Below are 26,645 nucleotides of genomic sequence, written 5' to 3' on the forward strand. Positions count from 1 at the left end.
AAGTGAGGGGATGGAAAACAATTTACCATGCTAATGGACATCAAAAGAAAGATGGGGTGACAATCCTTATATCAGATCAATTTATAATAAGAGATGAGGAAGGACACTATATCATACTCAAAGGGTCTGTCCAACAAGAAGATCTAACAATTGTAAATATCTATGCCCCTAACATGGGAGCAGCCAACTATATAAACCAATTAATAACAAAATCAAAGAAATACATTGAAAATAATACAATAATAGTAGGGGATTTAATACCCTCCTCACTGAAATGGACAGATCATCTAAGCAAAAGATCAGCAAAGAAATAAAGGCCTTAAATGACACATTGGACAAGATGGACATCACAGATATATTCAGAACATTTCATCCCAAAGCAACAGAATACACATTCTTCTCTAGTGCACATGGAACATTCTCCAGAATAGATCACATCCTGGGTCACAAATCAGGTCTCAACTGGTACCAAAAGATTGGAATCATTCCCTGCATATTTTCAGACCACAATGCTCTGAAGCTAGAACTCAATCACAAGAGGAAATTTGGAAAGAACCCAAACACATGGAGGCTAAAGAGCATCTTACTAAAGAATGAATGGGTCGGGGCGCCTGGGTGGCTCAGTAGGTTAAGCCTCTGCCTTCAGCTCAGGTCATGATCCCAGGGTCCTGGGATCAAGCCCGCATCAGGCTCTCTGCTCAGCAAGGAGCCTGCTTCTTCCTCTCTCTCTCTGCCTGCCTCTCTGACTACTTGTGATCTCTGTCTGTCAAATAAATAAAATCTTAAAAAATAAATAAATAATTTAAAAAAATTTAAAAAAGAATGAATGGGTCAACCAGGAAATTAAAGAAGAATTGAAAAAATTCATGGAAACAAATGAAAATAAAAACACAACTGTTCAAAAGCTGTGGGACACAGCAAAGTCAGTCCTGAGAGGAAAATATATAGCAATACAAGTATTCTCAGCAAAAAAGAAAGGTCTCAAATACACAACCTAACCCTACACCTAAAGATGTTGGAGAAAGAACAGCAAAGAAAGCCTAAACCCAGCAGGAGAAGAGAAATAATAAAAATTAGAGCAGAAATCAATTAAATAGAAACCAAAAAAATAGTAGAACAAATCAATGAAACTAGGAGCTGGTTCTTTGAAAGAATTAATAAGATTGATAAACTCCTGGCCACACTCATCAAAAAGAAAAGAGAAAGGACCCAAATAAATAAAATCATGAATGAAAGAGGAGAGATCACAACCAACACCAAAGAAATACAAACAATTATAAGAACATATTATGAGCAACTATACACCAGCAAATTTGACAATCTGGAAGAAATGGATGCATTCCTAGAGATGTATAAACTACCAAAACTGAACCAGGAAGAAATAGAAAACCTGAACAGACCCATAACCAGTAAGGAGATTGAGGCAGTCATCAAAAATCTCCCAACAAACAAGAGCCTAGGGCCAGAACCTTCCCAGGGGAATTCTACCAAACATTTAAAGAAGAATTAATTCCTATTCTACTGAAACTGTTCCAAAAATAGAAATGGAAGGAAACTTGCAAACTCATGCTATGAGGCCAGCATTACCTTGAACCGAAAACCAGAGATCCCATCAAAAAAGAGAATTACAGACCAATATCCTTGATGAACATGGATGCAAAAATTCCCACCAAAATACTAGCCAATGGGATGCAACGTACATTAAAAGGATTATTCACCACAACCATTCCAGGGCTGCAAGTTTGGTTCAACATATGCAAATCAATCGATGTGATACAATACATTAACAAAAGAAAGAAAAAGAACCATATGATACTCTCAATAGATGCTGAAAAAACATTTGACAAAGTACAGCATCCCTTCCTGATCAAAACTCTTCAAAGTGTAGGGATAGAGGGTACATACCTCAATATCATCAAAGCCATATATGAAAAACCCATGGCGAATATCATTCTCAATGGAGAAAAGCTGAGAGCTTTTCTGCTAAGGTCAGGAACACAGCAGGGATGTCCATTATCACCCTTCTATTCAACATAGTACTAGAAGTTCTAGCCTCAGCAATCAGACAACAAGAAGAAATTGAAGGCATCCAAATTGGCAAAGAAGAAGTCAAACTATTACTCTTTGCTGATAATTTGATACATGCGGAAAATGCAAAAGACTCCACTCCAAATCTGCTAGAACTTGTACAGGAATTCGGTAAACTGTCAGGATATAAAATCAATGCACAGAAATCAGGTGCACTCCTATACACACCACAGCAAAACAGAAGAAGGGGAAATTAAGGAGTCAATACCATTTACAATTACACCCAAAATCATAAGATACCTAGGAATAAACCTAACCAAAGGGCAAAGAATCTGTACTCAGAGAACTATAAAGTACTCATGAAAGAATTTGAGGAAATCACAAAGAAATGGAAAAATGTTCCATGCTCATGGATTGGAAGAAAAAATATTATGAAAATGTCTATGCTACCTAAAGCGATCTAGATGTTTAATGCAATCCCTAGCAAAATACCATCAATTTTTTTTCAAAGAAATGGAACAAATAATCCTAAAATTTATCTGGAACCAGAAAAGACCCCAAATAGCCAGAGGAATGTTGAAAAAGCCAAAGTTGGTGAAATCACAATTCCAGACTTCAAGCTCTATTACAAAGCTGTCATCATCAAGACAGTATGGTACCAGCACAAAAACAGACATATAGATCAATGGAACAGAATAGGGAGCTCATAAATGGGCCCTCAACTCTATGGTCAACTAATCTTTGACAATGCAGGCAAGAATGTTCAATGGAAAAAAAGACAGTCTCTTCAACAAACGGTGTTGGGAAAATTGGACAGCCACAATGCAGAAGAATGAAACTGGACCATTTCCTTACACCACACATGAATATAGACTCAAATGGATGAAAGACCTCAATGTGAGAAAGGAATCCATCAAAATCCTTGAGGAGAACACAGGCAGCAACCTCTTCAACCTCAGCCACAGCAACATCTTCCTAGAAACATCACCAAAGGCAAAGGGAAACAAGGGCAAAAATGAACTATTGGGAAATGTTCTAGTTGGGAATAGTTCTTGATGAACTATTCATCAAGATCAAAAACCTTTGCACAGCAAACGAAACAGTCAAAAGAACCAAAAGACAACAGACAGAATGAAGTTATTCTCAAATGACATATCAGATAAAGGGTTAGTATCCAAAATCTATAAAGAATTTATCAAACTCAACACCCAAAGAACAAATAATCCAATCAAGAAATGGGCAGAGGACATGAACGGACATTTCTGCAAAGAAGACATCCAGATGGACAACAGACACATGAAAAAGTGCTCAACATCACTTGGCATTAGGGAACTACAAATCAAAACCACAGTGAGATACCACCTCACACCAGTTAGAATGGCTAAAATTAACAAGTCAGGAAATGACAGATGTTGGTGAGGATGCGGAGAAAAAGGAACCTTCCTACACTGTTGGTGGAATGCAAACTGGTGCAGCCACTCTGGAAAACAGCATGGAGATTCCTCAAAAAGCTGAAAATAGAGCTACCCTATGACCCAGCACATGCATTACTGGGTATTTACCCTAAAGATACAAATGTAGTTATCCGAAGGGGCACATGCACCTGAATGTTTATAGCAGCAATGTCCACAATAGCCAAACTATGGATAAAACCTAGATGTCCATCAACAGATGAATGGATAAAGACGTGGTATATATATACAACGGAATACTATGAAGCCATCAAAAGAAATGAAATATTGCCATTTGTGATGACATTGGTGGAACTAGAGGGTATTATGCTTAGCGAAATGAGTCAATCAGAGAAAGACAATTATCATATGATCTCCCCAATACGAGGAATTTGAGACACAAGGTGAGGGATTTGGGGGGTAGGGAAGGAAAAAATGAAACAAGATGGGATCGGGAGGGAAACAAGCCATAAGAGACTCTTAATCTCACAAAAAAACTGAGGGTTGCCGGGGGGCGGGGGGGAGGGAGGTAGGGAGAGGGTGGTTGGATTATGGACATTGGGAAGGGTATGTGCTATGGTGAGTGCTGTGAAGTGTGTAAGCCTGACGATTCACAGACCTGTACCCCCGGGGCTAATGATACATTATATGTTAATTTAAAAAAAAAAAAAAGGAATGGTTGCCAAATAGTCAAGAATCAAAAAAAAAAAAAAAAAGGCCAAAAAAATACTGTCATGTTGTTTATTTTTTCTCTCCAATATTCCGCTGCATATAAAAGATTGAATTTGAAGATGTAAGGGGAAAAAAGTTTGTTACTTAGCTAAACAATGCAAGAATTTATATTAAAATTTAAACTTTTCATAATATAGATCAATAATAATTTTGCACATTTTTTCCTAATATAACTCTATATAAAGAAGACTTTAATTATAACTGATAGTATTATATGATGGGGAGCTTCAAAAACTATAACATTTTTCAATGAACATTTTGTTGATACTGATAAATTTAAAGATGCTTTCAAATTTATGTAGCACCCATTAGAATTCAAATTTAGAGAGTTGACATGAGTTGGTGAATTTGCTTATCATGGACATAATTTTGAAATGGTACAGTTTGCTTTAAAGTTAAATTATTCTAAAAAACTAGGTTTTATAAAAACAAATTTTAAAGAAAAATTATTTTTATGCCCTACTCAATTTTTGGTCAAACTTTAGGTATATTTGGAAATATTTGAGTCTGTGAATTTACTTTCTCTACCATATGTTACATTAAATCTAAATATAGATCATTTTTTTTCTAATTTAAGTATAACTTCTGAATTGATGGTTGTTGCAAGTTTCAAATACATCCATTTCTTCTAAGTATAAAAAGGACTGTAAAATATCTCATTGATGTTTTTATATTAAGTTGAAATGCCAATATTTTGGGTTTATTGGTTTAAATAAACTATATTATTCACATTAAAAAAAATAGACCTAATAAAACAAAATCCTAGATTTTTTTTAAGATTTTTATTTATTTATTTGACAGAGAGAGATCACAAGTAGGCAGAAAGGCAGGCAGAGAGAGAGGAAGGGAAGCAGGCTCCCTGCTGAGCAGAGAGCCTGATGCAGGGCTCAATCCCAGGACCCCAAGACCATGACCTGAACCGAAGGCAGAGGCCTTAACCCACTGAGCCACCCAGGAGCCCCAAAATCCTAGGTTTTTAAAGAATATTAAAATAGATAAGCCACTAGCTAATATGATCAAGAAAAAACACAAAGTAGAAATTCACAAAACAGAAAATTACAAAGAAGGAATAACTATTGAAAAAGAAAAAATACTTAAAATTCCTAAGAAACTAACTTACAAATAAGTCTCTATAAAAATATATTTGAAAATCCAGATGAAACGGTAATTTCCTAGGGAAATACAGATTACTAAAATTGACCGTATTCGAGATAGAAAGCTTAGAGAGACTAATTTCTGAAAAAATGAAATTAACAAAATGATTGAGAACTAACCATCCAAGATGGTTTCATACAGTAAACATATCAAACCTTCTACTGATCCCAAGACTATATAAATCACTGCAAAACACTAAAAACAAACAACACTTCATAATTATTTTTTATGAGGAAAGTCTGATACCAAAACTTGAATAAAGATAGTGCAAAAAATACACAATGCAAGAAAAATATAGACCAATATTATTTATAAATAACAATGCAAAATTAACTATTTTAAACATTAACAAACAGAATCCAATATCATGTAATAAAATAAGATGACCAAATTAAATTTATTTTGGAACATATGTTTGATTCAATGTTAGGAAATCTATTAATATAATATACTGTGTTAATAGGTGAAACAGGAGAAAAACCCTATCAATATCTCCATAGATACTAAAAAATCCTTTGACAAAATTCAATATCCAATCATGATAAAAGTACTCAAGGAAGTTTCATTTAATGGACATTTTCTTAAAATGACAATACATACATATAAACCTACATATATACACACACATCATAGTCCTGAAGACAGTACCCTCCTAAAGTAACACCAGAGGCATTTCCTCTAAGATCCCAAACAAAACAAAAATGCCCACTGTCTATTACCACCATCCCTAATACTATTACATATTAGAGGTATCAGCTAATGCAATTAATAGAAATGAATTAAAAGCACATGAATTCTTAAGGAAGAAGTAAAATAGCTATTTGCTGATGATACAATAATACACCTGGGATATTCTAGGGAATTAATGATTAAAGTAATTCAAACAATAAAAGAATTCTAAAAATAGGATAAAAAATATACAAAAAGTCTTCACATACTCAAATAATAACTATGTAGAAGACATCATAGAAGAAAGCCACCAATTAAAATAACACTAAAGAATAAGTAGGAACAACCTTAACAAGAAATGTATAAAACCTGTGTGAGTAAAACCTAAAACTTCTAAAAATTTACTTGAGGAAATCTTTTGAAAACTCTTGAAAATCACAAAACTAGATCAAAATCAAAGATGTTACCTATCCTTGGATAGGTTGACAAAACAATATAATGATGTCGATTCTAAGTTTCATTTCAATCCAATCCCAATAAAATATCAACAAACACTTTAACTTTCATATGGGCAAATACACAGAATAGCCAGAAAAATATTGAAAACTATCTGTGAAAGTTCCTTATCAGAGATTAAAACATATATAAAGCCTTTTTTAAAAAAGATTTTATTTATTTATTTGACAGAGCGATCACAAGTAGACAGAGAGGCAGGCAGAGAGAGAGGAGGAAGCAGGCTCCCTGCCAAGCAGAGAGCCCAATGCGGGGCTCGATCCCAAGACCCTGGGATCATGACCTGAGCCAAAGGCAGAGGCTTTAACCCACTGAGCCACCCAGGTGCCCCTATATAAAGCCTTTATAATTAAAAATATGGTACTTGCTAATGAATTGACAAAAAGAATAGTAAGTAGAATAGAAAGTCCAGAAATAAACCTAGTTATTTATAGATATTTAGTATATAATAATGATAGCATCTCAAATTACTAACTCAAAGATAGACCTTTTTTTATAAATGGAAACCACTGGATAAAAAATGAAATTAGAACCAGACTTCACACCATACACAAAATTAAATTCTAAATACATCAGGAATCTAAATTCAAACCTATAAATACTAGAAGAAAACATGAATGAATTATTTTTTAATCTCAGTACAAAGTTTTCTATGATAATTCAAGAGTAGAAAAAAGAAAGAAAGAAAAAAAAAGACTGATTTAAAAAATCAGTAAAAAATTAAAATTCTGGGGGCGCCTGGGTGGCTCAGTGGTTAAGCCTCCGCCTCTTAAGCTTCCCTGCCTCTCTCTCTGCCTGCCTCTCTGCCTACTTGTGATCCCTCTCTCTCTCTCTCTCTCTCTCTGTGTCAAGTAAATAAATAAATAAATAAAAATCTTTTAAAAAATAAAATTCTGCATGGCAAAAACAATGCAATGAAAGTCAAAAGACAATTCATAAATTTTGTGAATATATTTGTAATATATGTATAAAAGCAGCTAAATAATCAATTTTGAAAAGATTCTTTAAAAGGAGAAGGAAAAGACCAAACCCAGTAAAAACATAAGGAAAAGATATAAACCAGAAAATTCACAAAGAAACCAAGAAAAAAAAAAATCCTGAAACATATGAAAACATCTCTACCATCACTCACAAGTGAAGAAATGCACACTTAAACCATGCTGAGATACAATTTCTCATCTAACAAACTGATAAAATGAAAATCTCTAACAATGGATTCTGTTGGCAAGGCTGTTGGCAAGGCTGAGCCAATTCTGTTGGCTCACCTAGATTAGTGAGAATGTGACCTGCAGGGCAATCTGGAATCTAATAAAGTGACATAAGTCCTTAACTTTGAAAATCCCAACCAGGAATCTACTCTGAGGAAACATTACCAAAAATATGAAAATACATATGCAGAGATAATTCATTGTAAATTGTTGTTAATGGCAAACTGAGACAATCAAAAGGCTAACTGCATTTTCTAACTCTTAAGTACCAAGTACTAAAAGGAAAGGGTAGCCAGTTGCCAGATACCAGTTTCCATTCAGAAAATTAATACAATTCTATATCCAACCTACACACCTTATTCAAATTTCACCAACTGTTCCACTTATGTCCCTTTTCTAATCCAATCTAGAATAAGGTGGTGCATCTAGTTTTCACATCTCTTTATCTTTCTTTAATTAGAAACAGTTCCTCAGTCTTTGTTTTTCATGACCTTGATATTTTTGAAGAGTACTAGTCAATTACTTTGTACAATGCCTCCCAGTTTAGGTTTGCCTAATATTTCCTTATAATTAAATTTATTTTAGACATTTTTGAAAGAATACTCCAGAAACGATGTTGTGTTTTTCTCACTGTGTTACATGAAGAAGTATGTGATATTGGTTTGTCCTAATACTGATATTAGTAATTTTGATCAATAAAGTTCTGGGCATACAGAAGAGGCATAATCATAGCAATAGTAGACTCAGCATAATATATAAGTACAAAGAGCAACTAGAACATAAAGAAACTAGACTTAGAATTTTGCCACATGGTGGAAGATCTGCTGAAACTCTTTCTAGGTCATAGGGGCAGCAAGTTTCACAGTTTATGCTCCCCCTCCACCTTGAGAGCAAGACAGAAGCAGGGTCCGGGTATACTAGCTGGCCTACTACCTCAATGAGCCCCAAACCCTTAGTCCACATCAGCCCCAGCCTTCCCACCAAGGCAGCACCAGTGTGGCACCTACCAGGAGGACATCCCTGGTCAGTACTCACTATAGCTCCAGCTGATGCAGCAAGGTGGCACACCCAGGAGCAAAGCAGCCCAGACCCAGGCCCATACTACTTTAGCTCCAGACAGTTTGCTGATACTCCCCCAGCACAGAGTGCTGCAAGAATCCCTGACCCACACCCCCCTTAGTTCCAGCAACCCTGTCTGGGTACCCCTTGTGTAGAGCCCCCCAGAACACCCAGCTTGCACCCACTTCAGCTTCAACTGTCCTCCCAGTAAACCCTGTGGGTAGAGAGCCCCTGGACAGTCCTGGCCCATGCTCACTTCAGCTCCAGCTATCCTGCCAGGATGTTCTCTGTATAAAGAGCCCAGGGACTGCCCTGGCCTGCACCAACTTCAGTTTTTGCTGTCTTGCCAGAATCTCTTTTCAGAGAGCCCTGAACCACCTGACCCAAGCCCACTTCAGCTCCAGTCATGCCACCAGAGCAGCCCAAAAAAGGAGTACCTGAGACTCCATGCCCATGGCAGTCACAGTTCCAGCCATCCAGCCAAAGTTATTAGGCGCACAATGACTATACAGGAATAACCACACATTATACCTTTCCTTCAAGTTCAGAAGTAGCTGTTCTATTCAATTCAAAGTAACAGAAAATCAAGCAAAATGGGGAGATAGAGGAATATGCTCCAAACAAAAGAACAAGTCAAAGTCTTAGAAAAAGAACTATTTGAAACAAAGAGAAACAATGCCCTTGATAAAGTTTAAAGTAATGATCCTAAAGATGCTCACTAGACTGGAGACAAGAGTGGGGAAGAACTCAGTGAAAATTTCAACAAAGAGATACAAAATATGAGAAAGAATTAATCAAAGTTAAAGAACATAGTGATATGAAAAATACACTAGAGGGAATCAACAATAGATTAGGGGATGAGAAGAGATCAGCAGCAATCTAGAAGACGAAGTAATAGAAAGCACTCAAGCTGAACAACAAATAGAAAAAAAATGTTATCAAGGATAAGTTAAGCAATCTCTAGAATGACATCAAGTGAACAAACATTTGCATTATGGGGGTCGCAGGAGAGAAGAGAGAAAGAAAAGGGGAAAAAACTTATTTGAAGAAATAATAACTGAAAACATCCTTAACCTAGGGAAAGAAAATAGGTTCAGGAAGGTTACATAGTTCCAAACAAGATGAACCTAAGGAGTTCCAAACCATGACACATATAATTAAAATGTCAAAGGTTAAAGATAAAGAGAAAATTCTAAAAAGAGCAAGGAGAGGCAAAAAGTTACATACAAGGGAAACCACTTAAGGCTATGGGCAGATTTTTCAGCAGAAATGTTGCAGGCCAGAATAGAGTGGCATGATATATTCAAAGAGCTGAAGGGGGGGGGGGAACCTACAACAAAGAACACTCTCTGTGGCAAGCTTATCATTCAAAACAGAAGGAAAGATAAAGAGTTTCCCCAAAACACAAAAGTTAAAGGAGTTCATCATCACTAAGCTAGTCTTATGAGAAATGTTAAAGGGCCTTCAAGTGAAAAATAAAAGGCCATAATCAAAAGTAAGAAATTATGAATAAGAAGATATAAAATATAATAACATATACAAAAATGTGGGGAAAGGGGAATAAAAGAAATATTCTTTTAGAATTTGTTCAAACTTAAGTGACCACTGACAATATAGACTGTTACATATTTAAAATGGTATATATGAACCACATGGTAAATACAAACCCCAAATCTGTAATAGTTACACAAAAAATAAAGACAATCAACATAACACAACAGAAAGTTATCAAAGGAAAGAGAACAAAAGAAAGAAACAAAGAACTACAAAAATAAGAAAATAATTAACAAAAGGGTAATAAATATATCAAAAGAGATAGGGTGGTAGAATAGATTAAAAAGAAATAAGATCCAGGGGCACCTGGGTGGCTCAGTGGGTTGAAGCCTCTGCCGTCGGCTTGGGTCATGATCCCAGAGTCCTGGGATCGAGCCCCGCATCGGGCTCTCTGCTCAGCAGGGAGCCTGCTTCCTCCAATCTCTCTCTCTGCCTACTTGTGATTTCTGTCTGTCAAATAAATAAATAAAAATCTTTTAAAAAAGAAAGAAAGAAAGAAGATCCAGGGCACCTGGATGACTTGGTTAAGCATCTGCCTTCAGCTCAGGTCATGATCCCAGTGTCCTTGTATTGAGCCCCACATTGGGCTCTCTGCTTAGCGGGTAGCCTCCTTCTCCCTCTCCCTGTTTGCCGCTCCCCCTGCTTGTGCTCTCTCTCTCTCTCTCTCTCTCTGTCTCTCTCCCTCAGTCAAATAAATAAAGAAATAAAATTTTTAAAAAAATAAGATCCAGGGGGCACATAGGTGGCTCAGTCGGTTAAGTGTCTACCTTCAGCTCAGGTCATGATCCTGAGGTTCTGGGATGGAACCCTGTGTTGGGATTCCTGCTCAGCAATGAGTCTGCTTCTCCCTCTCCCTCTGTCACCCCCACCTCCATGGCTCATGCTCTCCCTCTCAAATAAATAAGACCTTAAAAAAAAAAAAAAAAAGACCCATGGGACACCTGGGTGGTTCAGTCAGTTACGCACCTGACTCTTCTTCTCGGCTCAGGTCTTGATCTCAGGGTCGTGAGTTCAAGTCCTGCACTGGACTCCACACTGGGTGTGAAGCCTATTTAAAACAAACAAACAAACAACAACAACAATAAAATCCCAGTTGTAGGCTGCCTAAAAAAGACTCACTTCAGATCTATAAAAATATAGAGACCAAAAGTGAAAGCATGGAAAAAACAGGAGGGAAAAAAAAATAAAAGCCAGGGTAGCAATACTTATACCAGACAAAATAGACTTTAAACAAAGACTATAAAAAGACACAAAGAAGGGCATTATATAATGAGAAAAAGGTTAATCCAACAAGAGGATATAACATTTGTAAATATCTATGCACCCAATATTGAACATCTAAATATATAAAGCAAATATTAACAGGCATATAGAGAGAAATTGACAGTAATACTATAACAGTACAGGTCTATAACACCCCATTTACATCAATGGATAGACCATGCAGACAGAAAAAGAAGGAAATAGTGACTTTGAATGACACATTAGACCAGATGTACTTAGCAGATACATGCAGAGCAATCCATGAAAAAAAACAAAACAAAAAAAAACCAGAACATTCAGTTCAAATGCATATGGAGCGTTCTCCAGGATAGATCACACATTAGACCATAAAACAAGTCCCAGTAAATTTAAGATTAAAATCATATCAAGCATCTCTTCTAACTACAACAGTATAAAACTAGAAATCAATCACAAGAAAAAAAAACTGGAAAAAACAAAAACACGTGGAGACTAAACAGCATACTACTAAATACCCAATGGGCAAGTGAAGAAATCAAAGGAAATAAAAAGATACATGAAGACAAATGAAAATAAAAAGACAAAAATCCAGAACCTCTGGGACACAGTGAAAACAATTCTAAGAGAAATATTCATAATGATACAGGCTGACCTCAAGAAACAAGAAAAATCTCAAATAATCTAAATTTACACCTAGAAGAACTAGAAAAAGGAGAACAAACAAGGTTAAATGTTAGTAGAAGGAAGGAAATTAAGATCAGAGTAGAAATAAACAAAATAGAGACTTAAAAAAAACACTAGAAAAGATATAAAGAGCTGGTTCTTTGAAAAGATAAAATTGATAAACCTTTAGCCAGATTCAACAAGGAAAAAGAAAGATACGAATAAGATCAGATATGAAAGAGGGAAATTAATAACCAACACAGAAGTACAAAGAATAAAAAGAGAATATTACAAAAAATTATATGTCAAAAATTGGACAAACTAGAAGAAATGGATAAATTCTTAGAAACATACAATCTTACCCCTGGGGCTAATAATACATTATATGTTAATTAAAATTTTTTAAAAAAGATCTACAAACCTAAACAATCACAGGAGCTCAATATATGATGCACATTAGTTTGCTTTCTGGGTGGCCAGCCTTAAAAGTGGCTCCTTCTCCTAAAATAAGTTCAATTTTTCTTGTTCCAACTTTCAGAATGGAGAGATTTAACCTCAAAACAGAGGCTGTCTGAGAAAGCATCTCCAATTATTATGTATGTTGTGAATGGCCCAGTCTACCATTATAGTAGGAATGTAGTTTTGGTAATAACAGACTGTTTTTTTTGGCAATAGGTGATATGCAAATGCAAAGAAACATGAACTACATGGCATAGATCCATAGTTAGTGCCCTGCTATACCACTTGTCTTCATTGGGCAAGCCTCTAGGCTTAAGTGGATTATAATGCAATAATCTAACTCAATTAAAAGTGCACCTGGAGAACAATGCAAAAAAAAAAAAAAGAAAGAAAGAAAAAAGAAAAAGAAACATACAATCTTCCCAAACTGAACCAGAAAGAAACAGAGCAGCTGAATATACCAATTACTAGTAATGAAATAGAATTAGTAATCAAAAAAACTCAAACAAACAGAAGTCCCTGACCAAATAACTTCACAGATGAGTTTTACCAAACATTTAAAGAGTTAATACCTACTCTCCTCAAACTATTCCAAAAAATAGAAGTGAATGGAAAACTTCCAAATACATTCTACAAAGCCAGCATTACCCTGATACCAAAACTAAAGGCATTACCAAAAAAAAAAAAAAAAAGAAAGAAAGTTATGGGCCAATGTTCCTGATAAATATAGATGCAAAAATCCTCAACAAAATATTAATAAACACCATTCAACAATACATTAAAAGAATCATCAACCATGACTGAATGGGATTTATTCTGGGGAATCAAGGTTAATTCAATATTCACAAATCAATCAACCTGATATGCTAAATCAACAAAACAAAGGACAAATATCATAGGATTATCTCAATAGACACAAAAGAGGCATTTGATAAAATTCAGCATGAGTTCATGATAAAAACTCTCAACAAAGTAAATTTAGAGAGAACACACCTCAATATAATAAAGGTCATATGTGAAAAATTCACAACTAACATACTCAATGGTGAAAAACTGAGAGCTTTTCACCTAAGATCAGGAACAAGACAAGAATGTCTGCTCTCCCTACTTTTATTCAACACAGTGCTAGAAAGCTTAGCCAGAGCAATTAAACCAAAAAAGGTATACAAGACATCTAAACTGTCAAAGAAGAAGTAAAACTACCACTATTTGTAGGTGATATGCTACTATACATAGAAAACCCTAACGATCCACCAAAAAGTTATTAGAACAAATTCAGTAAAGTTACAGAATACAAAATTAAGACAAAAAAGGTTGTGCTTTTATACTAATAAAAATGTAGAAGAAACAGAAATTAAGAAAACAATACCATTTACAATTGTACCAAAAAACTTGTACTCAAAACCTATAAAACACTGATGAAAGAAATTGAAGACAACAAAAATAAATGGAAAGATATTACCATTCTCATGGATTGGAAGAATTAATATTGATTAAAATGTCCATACTACCCAAACAATCTATAGATTCAATGCAATCTCTATCAAAATATAATAGCATTTTTGACAAAACTAGAATAAATACTACTAAAATTTGAATGGAACCACAAAACACCCTAAATACCCAAAACAATCTTGAGAAAGAAGAACAAAGCTATGGAGATATCACAATCCTAGATTCCAAGAAAAACTACAAAGCTGTAGTAATGAAAATAGTATGGTACTGGCACAAAAACAGACATATAGATCAATGAAACAGAATACAGAGCCCAAAATAAACCCATGCTTGTATAGTCAATTAATCTATGACAAAGGAGGTAAGAATATGCAATGGGAAAAGACAGTCTCATCAATAAATGATGCGGGGGAAATTAGACATCTATGTGCAAAAGAATCAATCACTTCTCACACCATACAAAAATAAACTCAAAATGGATTAAAGACCTAAGTGTGAGACCCAAAACCATTAAACTCCTAGAAGAAAATGTAGGTAGTAATTTCTTTGACATTGGGCTTAGCAACATTTTTCTACATATGTCTCTTCTCGCGAACGAAACAAAAGCAAAAATAAACTTTTGGGACTATACCAAAATAAAAAGTTTTTGTGCTTTTTATTTTGAGTGAAAGACTCAACAAAATGGAAACATAACCTATTGAATGGGTGAAGACATCCACAAATGATATATCCCATAACAGGTTAACAGTATAAAGAATTTATATGACTCGACACGAAAAAAACAAATAATCTTTTAAAAAATGGACAGGGGACCTAAATAGACATTTTTCCAAAAAAGGCATATAGATGGCAAACAGACACATGAAAAGTTACTTGACATCACTAATCATTGAGGAAATCAAATCAAAACCAGAATGAGATATCACCTTACACCTTTCAGAACACCTAGAATCAAAAAGACAAGAAATAAACAAGTGTTGGTAAAGATGTGGAGTAAAAGGAACCCCTGTGCCCTTTTGGTGGGAATGTAAATTGGACCAGCCACTGTGGAAAACAGCATGAAGATTAAAAAAAAAAAAAAAAAACCATACAATCCACTAATCCCACTACTGGATATTGACCTAAAGAAAACAAAAACACTAATTTGAAAAAATATATGCACCTCTATGTTTATTGCAGCATTATTTACAACAGCCAAGATATGGGAGCAACCCAAGTATCATGGATAGATCAAGGAATGTAGATGTGATAATATATATGTATGATGGATAACAAACATATAAAGATCAATTGATCACTCTTTCTATGATATCTATCTATGATGAAATATTACTCTGCCATAAAAAAAATGAGATCTTGGTGGGAGGAATCAAGATGGCGGAGAAGTAGCAGGCTGAGACTACTTCAGGTAGCAGGAGATCAGCTAGATAGCTTATCTAAAGATTGCAAACACGTACAAATCCAACGGGAGATCAAAGAGAAGAAGAACAGCAATTCTAGAAACAGAAAATTAACCACTTTCTGAAAGGTAGGACTGGAGGAAAGTGAATCCAAAGCGACGGGAAGACAGACAGCGGGGGGAGGGGCCGGCTCCCGGCAAGTGACAGAGCAACGGAGCACAAAATCAGGACTTTTAAAAGTCTGTTCCACTGAGGGACATCGCTCCAGAGGCTTAACCGGGGTGAAGCCCACACGGGGTCAGCGTGGCCTCAGGTCCTGCAGGGTCACAGAAGGATCGGGGGTGTCTGAGTGTCACAGAGCTTACAGGTATTAGAACGGGGAAGCCGGCTACAGAGACAGAGCCGAGGAGTGAGCTCTAAGCTCGGGGTGACCTTGAACCGGTCGCAGGCTCGGTCAGCTCGGAGCGCGGCCCGGAGGCAGGGTGACAGGAGTAATTGGGCGCTGTTCTCTGAGGGCGCACTGAGGAGTGGAGCCCTGGGGTCTCGGCTCCTCTGGGCCGGAGACTGGGAGGCCGCCATCTTCATTCCCGTCCTCCGGAACTCTACGGAAAGCGCTCAGGGAACAAAAGCTCCCGAAAGCAAACCCGAGCAGATTACTCAGCCCGGCCCCTAGTAAGGGCGGTGCAACTCCGCCTGGGGCAAAGACACTTGAGAATCACTACTTGAGGCCCCTCCCCCAGAAGATCAACAAGAAACCTAGTCAGGACCAAGTTCACCTACCAAGGAGTGCAGTTTCAATACCAAGGAGAGCAGCGGAATTCCAGAGGAGGAGAAAGCAAAGCACGGAACACATGGCTTTCTCCCCATGATTCTGTAGCCTTGCAGTTAATTTAATTTTTTTTTCTTTTTCAATTTTTTTTTCTCTTCTTCTGCTAAATTTTTTAAACTTTTACCCTTTTCTTTCTTAACATTTTTTAACTAGTTTATCCAATCTATATATTTTTTTTTCCTTTTTATATTTTTTCTTTATTGGTTTTCTTTTTTTAATTGTTTCTTTTTCCTTTGACTTTTTTTTTCTTTCTGAACCTTTTTATCCCCTTTCTACCCCCTCATGATTTGGGATCTCTTCTGATTTGGCTAAAGCATATTTTCCTGGGGTTGTTGTCACCCTTTTAGTATTTTACTTGCTCCTTCATATACACTTATCTGGACAAAATGACAAGGCGGAAAAATTCACCACAAAAAAAGAACAAGAGGCAGTACCGAAGGCTAGGGACCTAATCAATACAGACATTGGTAATATGTCAGATCTAGAGTTCAGAATGACAATTCTCAAGGTACTAGTGGGCTCGAAAAAGGCATGGAAGATATTAGAGAAACCCTCTCAGTAGATATAAAAGCCCTCTCTGGAGAAATAAAAGAACTAAAATCTAACCAAGTTGAAATCAAAAAAGCTATTAATGAGGTGCAATCAAAAATGGAGGCTCTCACTGCTAGGATAAATGAGGCAGAAGAAAGAATTAGCGATATAGAAGACCAAATGACAGAGAATAAAGAAGCTGATCAAAAGAGGGACAAACAATTACTGGACCACGAGGGGAGAATTCGAGAGATAAGTGACACCATAAGATGAAACAACATTAGAATAATTGGGATTCCAGAAGAAGAAGAAAGAGAAAGGGGAGCAGAAGGTATATTAGAGAGAATTATTGGAGAGAATTTCCCCAATATGGCAAAGGGAACAAGCATCAAAATCCAGGAGGTTCAGAGAACCCCCCTCAAAATCAATAAGAATAGGTCCACACCCCGTCACCTAATAGTCAAATTTACAAGTCTTAGTGACAAAGAGAAAATCCTGAAAGCAGCCCGGGAAAAGAAGTCTGTAACATACAATGGTAAAAATATTAGATTGGCAGCAGGACTTATCCACAGAGACCGGAAGGCCAGAAAGAGCTGGCATGATATATTCAGAGCACTAAATGAGAAAAACATGCAGCCAAGAATACTATATCCAGCTAGGCTATCATTGAAAATAGGAGAGATTAAAAGAGTCCAGGACAAACAAAAACTGAAAGAATTTGCAAACACCAAACCAGCTCTACAGGAACAATTGAAAGGGGTCCTCTAAGCAAAGAGAGACCCTAAAAGTAGTAGATCAGAAAGGAACAGAGACAATATACAATAACAGTCACCTTACAGGCAATACAATGGCACTAAATTCATCTCTCTCAATAGTTACCCTGAATGTTAATGGGCTAAATGCCCCAATCAAAAGACACATGGTATCAGAATGGATAAAAAAACAAAACCCATCTATATGTTGCCTACAAGAAACTCATTTTATACCCGAAGACACCTCCAGATTTAAAGTGAGGGGGTGGAAAAGAATTTACCATGCTAATGGACATCAGAAGAAAGCAGGAGTGGCAATCCTTCTATCAGATCAATTAGATTTTAAGCCAAAGACTATAATAAGAGATGAGGAAGGACACTATATCATACTCAAAGGAGCTGTCCAACAAGAAGATCTAACAATTTTAAATATCTATGCCCCTAACGTGGGAGCAGCCAACTATATAAACCTATTAATAACAAAATCAAAGAAACACATCAACAATAATACAATAATAGTAGGGGACTTTAACACTCCCCTCACTGAAATGGACAGATCATCCAAGCAAAAGATCGACAAGGAAATAAAGGCCTTAAATGACACACTGGACCAGATGGACATCACAGATATATTCAGAACATTTCATCCCAAAGCAACAGAATACACATTCTTCTCTAGTGCCCATGGAACATTCTCCAGAATAGATCACATCCTCGTTCCTAAATCAGGTCTCAACCGGTATCAAAAGATTGGGATCATTCCCTGCATATTTTCAGACCACAATGCTCTGAAGCTAGAACTCAATCACAAGAGGAAATTTGGAAAGAACCCAAATACATGGAGACTAAACAGCATCCTTCTAAAGAATGAATGGGTCAACCAGGAAATTAAAGAAGAATTGAAAAAATTCATGGAAACAAATGATAATGAAAACACAACGGTTCAAAATCTGTGGGACACAGCAAAGGCAGTCCTGAGAGGAAAATATATAGTGGTACAAGCCTTTCTCAAGAAACAAGAAAGGTCTCAGGTACACAACCTAACCCTACACCTAAAGGAGCTGGAGAAAGAACAAGAAAGAAACCCTAAACCCAGCAGGAGAAGAGAAATCATAAAGATCAGAGCAGAAATCAATGAAATAGAAACCAAAAAACAATAGAACAAATCAACGAAACTAGGAGCTGGTTCTTTGAAAGAATTAATAAGATGGATAAACCCCTGGCCAGACTTATCAAAAAGAAAAGAGAAAGGACCCAAATAAATAAAATCATGAATGAAAGAGGAGAGATCACAACTAACACCAAAGAAACACAGACAATTATAAGAACATACTATGAGCAACTCTACGCCAACAAATTTGACAATCTGGAAGAAATGGATGCATTCCTAGAGACACATAAACTACCACAACTGAACCAGGAAGAAATAGAAAGCCTGAACAGACCCATAACCAGTAAGGAGATTGAAACAGTCATCAAAAATCTCCAAACAAACAAAAGCCCCGGGACAGATGGCTTCCCGGGGAAATTCTACCAAACATTTAAAAAAGAACTAATTCCTATTCTCCTGAAACTGTTCCAAAAAATAGAAATGGAAGGAAAACTTCCAAACTCATTTGATGAGGCCAGCATCACCTTGATCCCAAAACCATACAAGGATCCTATCAAAAAAGAGAACTACAGACCAATATTCTTGATGAACACAGATGCAAAAATTCTCACCAAAATACTAGCCAATAGGATTCAACAGTACATTAAAAGGATTATTCACCATGACCAAGTGGGATTTATTCCAGGGCTGCAAGGTTGGTTCAACATCCGCAAATCAATCAATGTGATACAACACATTAATAAAAGAAAGAACAAGAACCATATGATACTCTCAATAGATGCTGAAAAAGCATTTGACAAAGTACAGCATCCCTTCCTGATCAAAACCCTTCAAAGTGTAGGGATAGAGAGCACATACCTCAATATCATCAAAGCCATCTATGAAAAACCCACCACAAATATCATTCTCAATGGAGAAAAGCTGAGAGCTTTTCCTCTAAGGTCAGGAACACGGCATGGATCTCCGTTATCACCACTGCTATTCAACATAGTACTAGAAGTCCTAGCCTCAGCAATCAGACAACAAAAGGAAATTAAAGGCATCCAAATTGGCAAAGAAGAAGTCAAACTATCACTCTTCGCAGATGATATGATACTATATGTGGAAAACCCAAAAGACTCCACTCCAAAACTGCTAGAACTTGTACAGGAATTCAGTAAAGTGTCAGGATATAAAATCAATGCACAGAAATCAGTCGCATTTCTCTACACCAACAACAAGACAGAAGAAAGAGAAATTAAGGAGTCCATCCCATTTACAATTGCACCCAAAACTATAAGATACCTAGGAATAAACCTAACCAAAGAGACTAAGAATCTATACACAGAAAACTATAAAGTACTCATGAAAGAAATTGAGAAAGACACAAAGAAATGGAAAAATGTTCCATGCTCCTGGATTGGAAGAATAAATATTGTGAAAATGTCTATGCTACCTAAAGCAATCTACACATTTAATGCAATTCCTATAAAAGTACCATCCATTTTTTTCAAAGAAATGGAACAAATAATCCTAAAACTTATATGGAACCAGAAAAGACCTCGAATAGGCAAGCATGGTACTGGCACAAAAACAGACACATAGATCAATGGAACAGAATAGAGAGCCCAGAAATAGACCTCAACTCTATGGTCAACTCATCTTCAACAAAGCAGGAAAGAATGTCCAATGGAAAAAGACAGCCTCTTCAATAAATGGTGTTGGGAAAATGGGACAGCCACATGCAGAAAAATGAAATTAGATCATTTCCTTACACCACACATGAAAATAGACTCAAAATGGATGAAGGACCTCAATGTGAGAAAGGAATCCATCAAAATCCTTGAGGAGAACACAGGCAGCAACCTCTTCGACCTCAGCCACAGCAACATCTTCCTAGGAACATCACCAAAGGCAAGGGAAGCAAGGGCAAAAATGAACTATTGGGATTTTATCAAGATCAAAAGCTTTTGCACAGCAAAGGAAACAGTTCACAAAACCAAAAGACAACTGACAGAATGGGAGAAGATATTTGCAAATGACATATCAGATAAAGGGCTAGTGTCCAGAATCTATAAAGAACTTAGCAAACTCAACACCCAAAGAACAAATAATCCAATCAAGAAATGGGCAGAAGACATGAACAGAGATTTCTGCAAAGAAGACATCCAGATGGCCAACAGACACATGAAAAAGTGCTCCACATCACTCGGCATCAGGGAAATACAAATCAAAACCACAATGAGATATCATCTCACACCAGTCAGAATGGCTAAAATTAACAAGTCAGGAAATGACAGATGCTGGCGAGGATGCGGAGAAAGGGGAACCCTCCTACACTGTTGGTGGGAATGCAAGCTGGTGCAACCACTCTGGAAAACAGCATGGAGGTTCCTCAAAATGTTGAAAATAGAACTACCTATGACCCAGCAATTGCACTACTGGGTATTTACCCTAAAGATACAAACGTAGTGATCTGAAGGGGCACGTGCACCCGAATGTTTATAGCAGCAATGTCTACAATAGCTAAACTATGGAAAGAACCTAGATGTCCATCAACAGACGAATGGATAAAGAAGATGTGGTATATATACACAAAGGAATACTATGCAGCCATCAAAAGAAATGAAATCTTGCCATTTGCGACGACGTGGATGGAACTAGAGGGTATCATGCTTAGCGAAATAAGTCAATCGGAGAAAGATAACTATCATATGATCTCCCTGATATGAGGGAGAGGAGATGCAACATGGGGGGTTAAGGGGGTAGGAGAAGAGTAAATGAAACAAGATGGGATCAGGAGGGAGACAAACTATACGTGACTCTTAATCTCACAAAACAAACTGAGGGTTGCCTGGGGAAGGGGGGTTGGGGGGGTGGGGTTATGGACATTGGGGAGGGTATGTGCTATGGTGAGTGCTGTGAAGTGTGTAAACCTGGCGATTCACAGACCTGTACCCCTGGGGATAAAAATATATTATATGTTTATAAAAAATAAAATTAAAAAAAATATATATGATATCTTGCCATTTTTGACAACTTGGATAAACCTAGAGGGTATTATTCCAAGTGAAATAAGTCATACTGAGAAAGACAAATACCATAGGATTTCACTTAGAAGTGAAAAAACAAAACAAACTAAAAGCAAAAATAGGCCCATAAATACAGATAACACGCTGATGGTTGCCAGAGGGGAGGGGTAGGGCAATAGACAAAATGAATGAAGGGGAGTGAGAGAGGCTTTAAGTTACTGAATGATTAAGTCACAGGGAGAAAATGTACAGTGTGGGGAATATAGTTAATGGTATTCAATAGCATTTTATGGTGAAAGATAGTCACTACACTTGTGCTGAGTGGAACGTAGCATATGGACTTTCCAAATCACTATACTGTACAGCTGTAACTAATACAATATTGTGGGTCACCTATACTTTAATTTTAAAAATTTACATACACCACAAAATGACAGTAAATCTAAGGGAGAAAAAGCAGTCTCATTTTCTTCCACTGACACCATGTATGTTATGATACTATCTAACAAAAACTATTTTAGCACATTTTCTATTATTTACAAAATGATTTTTCATTTAATAACTACTCAGGGGGACTTTCTTACCTCTTAAAGAGAACAGCATTTTTCAGAACAGTCTCCACCTCCTCAATATTTGCTCTGGTAAGATCTGCCACAGTAAGAAAGCCGGAAGCATAAAGGAACCTGGCTCGCTGTGCATTAAGTAAGGACACCGGGACAAGGTCACATTTCTCCCTCTGGATGCCAAATGTAAGACGCTTCTGAAATTGAGAAAGTAGTAGTCCCATGTTGTGCCAGCCCAGGCAGTAATCATCCCTAGGAAAATCATAGAATATTTATTGAATTAAAATTCTTTGTAGATAATTCTATTTCTTTAGATTTACTTTTGTTTTGTTGTGCTGTTTACCTGCAGAATTGTAAAGTTTAAGAGTCAAAAAGTGTAAGTAACAGAATAATAGACACATGTTAAAGGCCTAGCTAACTGGTCAATAGATGGGCTAAACACATTAAATGTCATCTCATTTATTCTTAATTACGAACTTCATATTTGAAACAACTGAGGTAGAGCGTGTTAAAACGAAGCAAACAAAAAGCCCCCACTCTTCATTCCTCTCATTCTTTCTTCCTTACTTTCTTTTAAGGAAGAGAGAACTCTTAAAAACAGGTGAGAGACTCTTTTCAACTACAGAAAAATAGAGGTGATTTAAATATTCAAGTGCTGAGAGGAGTACAAAAAGTGAAGCTCCCACTGATATTTTCATCAGGGAAGGGCTGTACAGCTCAACAGCCATTCCCCATGAAATAAAGGCCAGAAGAGCCAATGTCAAGCCATTAAGAAAATCACTTCCCTAAGGGAACACTAGCCCCACAGGCAATTTGAGATCTTTTATGACAATGAGTTGAAGAATCTCTCCCTTTTTATAACCTTCTCCTCCCATCTTTCCCTCAGTATGCTCACAAATGCACACACCTTCACAATGAAACCTTTTACACATATATATCCCCATACTCTTCCAGCAGCCCAGGTTTTCCTTCCTAAGGGCCTATAAGAATTTCTTGGTAAAATCAGACCCAGAACGTCCCTGTTTGCCTAGCTTAGAGGTAAGAGTTTAGATTTATTAAGGAGAGATCAGTGCTTTCCTAGAGAAGAGATATTTAGAACAGTCCAAAAGAAATCCAGAAATCCCTCTCCATTTGCCATCCTCCTTATCAATAACAAATATTAATCAGTAACTTGATGAGAAAAGGGAAACTGTTGGCAACTTTGTGTCTATTTCTTCTTGTAACAGGAAAAATGGAAAAAAACAAACAGAAAAGTGGATTGTCAGTAGTTGCTAAGCAACAGAAGGACACAAATGTTCAGCTACTCAGCTAGCTGTCAATCCTCTGGAGCAGGATAACAAATCCCAGCGATGCCATAGTTTTAGGTGTTATGATGACAATTACAGCTTCCCATGATCCCCTCACTTTTAGAGAAGCCTAAAATAAAATGGAATTTGAAAAAAAAAAAAAGTAATCTTAACTTGATCTCAAACCACAGAGTCTCAAATAAATGTGGAAACCCTTGTTTAACTGACATGCATAAACAACAGCTGACTGTTGTAAAGATTGAATCTGTCCACGACTGCATCCATATTTCTGGTTAATTTCCTTTAAGGGAACTTCACTGATTAAATTTAATAACACAAGACTAGTAAAAATCCTGGAAAGTAAATCACCATAAGTATGGTAAGAGATGTCTACAATGAAGATACAACATATGCTAAGAAACAAGAAAGAAGCAAAAAAGCAAGAGAGGATTTATATACTCTGAGAAGATTCCTAATAGGAAATAGGATTAGTGGAAAAAGACTGAGCTCAATGTTTACCAAATAAATTCTGACGTACATTAGTACTATAGCATAGCAAGGAACTAATATTTATATAACAAAAAGATCTCCATATTTTAATACTGCTAACCAATTTCAAGAAATAAGACTTAGTTCAAGAAATAGAATGGCACAAAAAATTTAAAAGAATATTTGATACACAGTTATATGACCACCTACTCATATATCAAAAAATGACAGAATTTGAAAATAAAAACCAGTATTGACTTGAATGGCAGTAATACCACAAATAATCCAAGTATATAAATCCTTACAAAATTTACACTTATGTTGTAAATAATTTACTAGAGACTACTATTAAGAAAAATAATTTTGTTATATTTCAAAGAAGGCAAATGATTCAATTTCCCCATCTGAATCTTTTAATTCACTCCTCCATGGTAACAATCATTTATAATAATGAGATGAAGCATATCCTCAAATGAAGCTCCCCTAAGTTGTCAGTTCTAATTCACATCTTTAAGTAAATAAAATAATTAGATGTTCTACTTTATTTTTTTTAAGATTTTGTTTTTATTTATTTTGACAGAGTGAGACAGAAAAAGAGAGCACAAGCAGGGGGAGCAGCAGGCAGAGGGAGAGGGAGAAGCAGGCTCCCTGCTGAGCAGAGAGTCAGATGTGGGGCATGATCCCAGAACTCTGGGATCATGACCTAAGCTGAAGGCAGACGCCTAAGTGACTGAGACACCCAGGTGCCCCTTAAATGTTCTACCTTAAAAGGTCTTCATCTATAATGGCTTCTAAACAAGTATTAAAGGAGAAACTGAAATATTGATAAATTCAGTGAACACAAGAAAATGACAACTCAGCCAAAACTTTGATCTTATTTCTTTGTTTTTTTAAGATTTTATTTATTTGAGAGAGAGAGAGAGAGTGAGTGAGAGAATGCACAAACCAGGGGGAGAAGCAGAGGAAGAAGGAGAATCAGACTCCCACTGAGCAGGAAGCCTGATGCAGAGTTCCATCCCAGGACCCTGGGATCATGACCTGAGCTGAAGACAGACACTTACTGACTGAGCCACCTAGGCGCCCCTAAAACTTTTATTTTAATGATAATGGAGGTGACTATAATAAACTCAACAACTACTATATATCTAAAACTGTGTTAAATACTGGACAATCAGGCTTCTTGTTATTTACCTTTTATGGATGGCCATCTGGCGATGCTGTCTCTCAGTTCTGGCTACGACTTCTCCTTTCACACAGCAAGCCAAGAACCCTTCTTCAACTCCCACTAGCTCTGCCACCCAATCCATAGAAGTTGGCAATTTCTCCCATAAATATAAAAATTGATACCAATCAATAGTAGTCCAATCCTCAAACGTAGGTGTAACTTAAAGGGAAAAAGCAAGATTCATTAGCTAAATTATTGCATTACAAAAGAAATAAAACCATAAATATAAACTTTATATTAAAAACAAAGGCCTCAGCATTTGGAAAAATTTCTAAATGTGACAATATCTGTTTATATAGAAATTTCATTTATTCACAAACAACTCATAACCAAAAGAAAAGAGACCACTGAGCATACAAACTGGATTTCACAGACTCAAAGAACTTTAATCAGACACTATTAATCTCAACATTCTGAAGCTAAGCACAATCTTAAGTATTTTCTGATTTCCAAGAAAGAACCAAGAGAAGAGAAAAAGGAGGGAAGGAAAGGAGGAATCAATATTCACAATTGCTATATTATCTAAAATATCTGGGGTTCAAAAACAACAATAAAAATTATGAGACATGCAAAGAAATGGGAAAGTGTGTCACAAGGGAAAAAATCTTCCACAAGAAACACCTTTGAGAGGTTCCAGATGTTGGGAATGTCAAAGAATTCAAAGTAGACAAATGTGGTCAAAGAACAAAAGAAAAACATGCTAAATGAAGTAAAGGAAGGTATGATAACAATGTCTCATCAAGAAGAGGATAAAAATAAAAGGAAAGAAATGATTTTTTAAAAATGGAAATACTGAAGGTGAAGAGTATAATAACAGAATAAATCACTATAGACCTCAACATTAGATGTAAGTTGGCAGAAGAATGAGCAAATATGAAGATATATCAATAGAGACTATGCAAAAAAAAACTATAATTCCTCTGCTATTCCTGAACAAATTCATTTTTTTACTTAAATAAATGTTCTCTTTGCTCTGTTTAGAGTTAACAGAGCAAAACTGTATTGGAGCAAGGAAATGACAAGAGATAGTAACTAAAATCCAAGGAGCAAATAAAGAAAAACACAAATCTTAAGAATTTTAATGTAACAAACTCTATAAATATGCATTTTCCTCTCTTCTCACCTTCTTTAAACACACAAAATTATGTAAATAACAATGTACTATTAGGTTTGTGACACCTACAGGTGTGCATATGTAATAGTAATAGCACAAAAAAAGAATAGCACTATATAAGAATTATGCTTCTATATCTCACTGGA

The 26,645-nt window shown here is 36.3% G+C and overlaps 1 pseudogene; it reads right to left on the reverse strand.

Moving 5' to 3' along the window:
- The window catches only part of LOC116864768, a 121,595-nt pseudogene that overhangs the window by 64,099 nt on the left and 30,851 nt on the right, over positions 1–26,645 (reverse strand).

This window comes from Lontra canadensis, unplaced genomic scaffold, assembly GCF_010015895.1.
Source record: "Lontra canadensis isolate GAN:19392208 unplaced genomic scaffold, GSC_riverotter_1.0 scaffold6, whole genome shotgun sequence".
In the NCBI taxonomy this organism is placed as follows: domain Eukaryota; kingdom Metazoa; phylum Chordata; class Mammalia; order Carnivora; family Mustelidae; genus Lontra; species Lontra canadensis.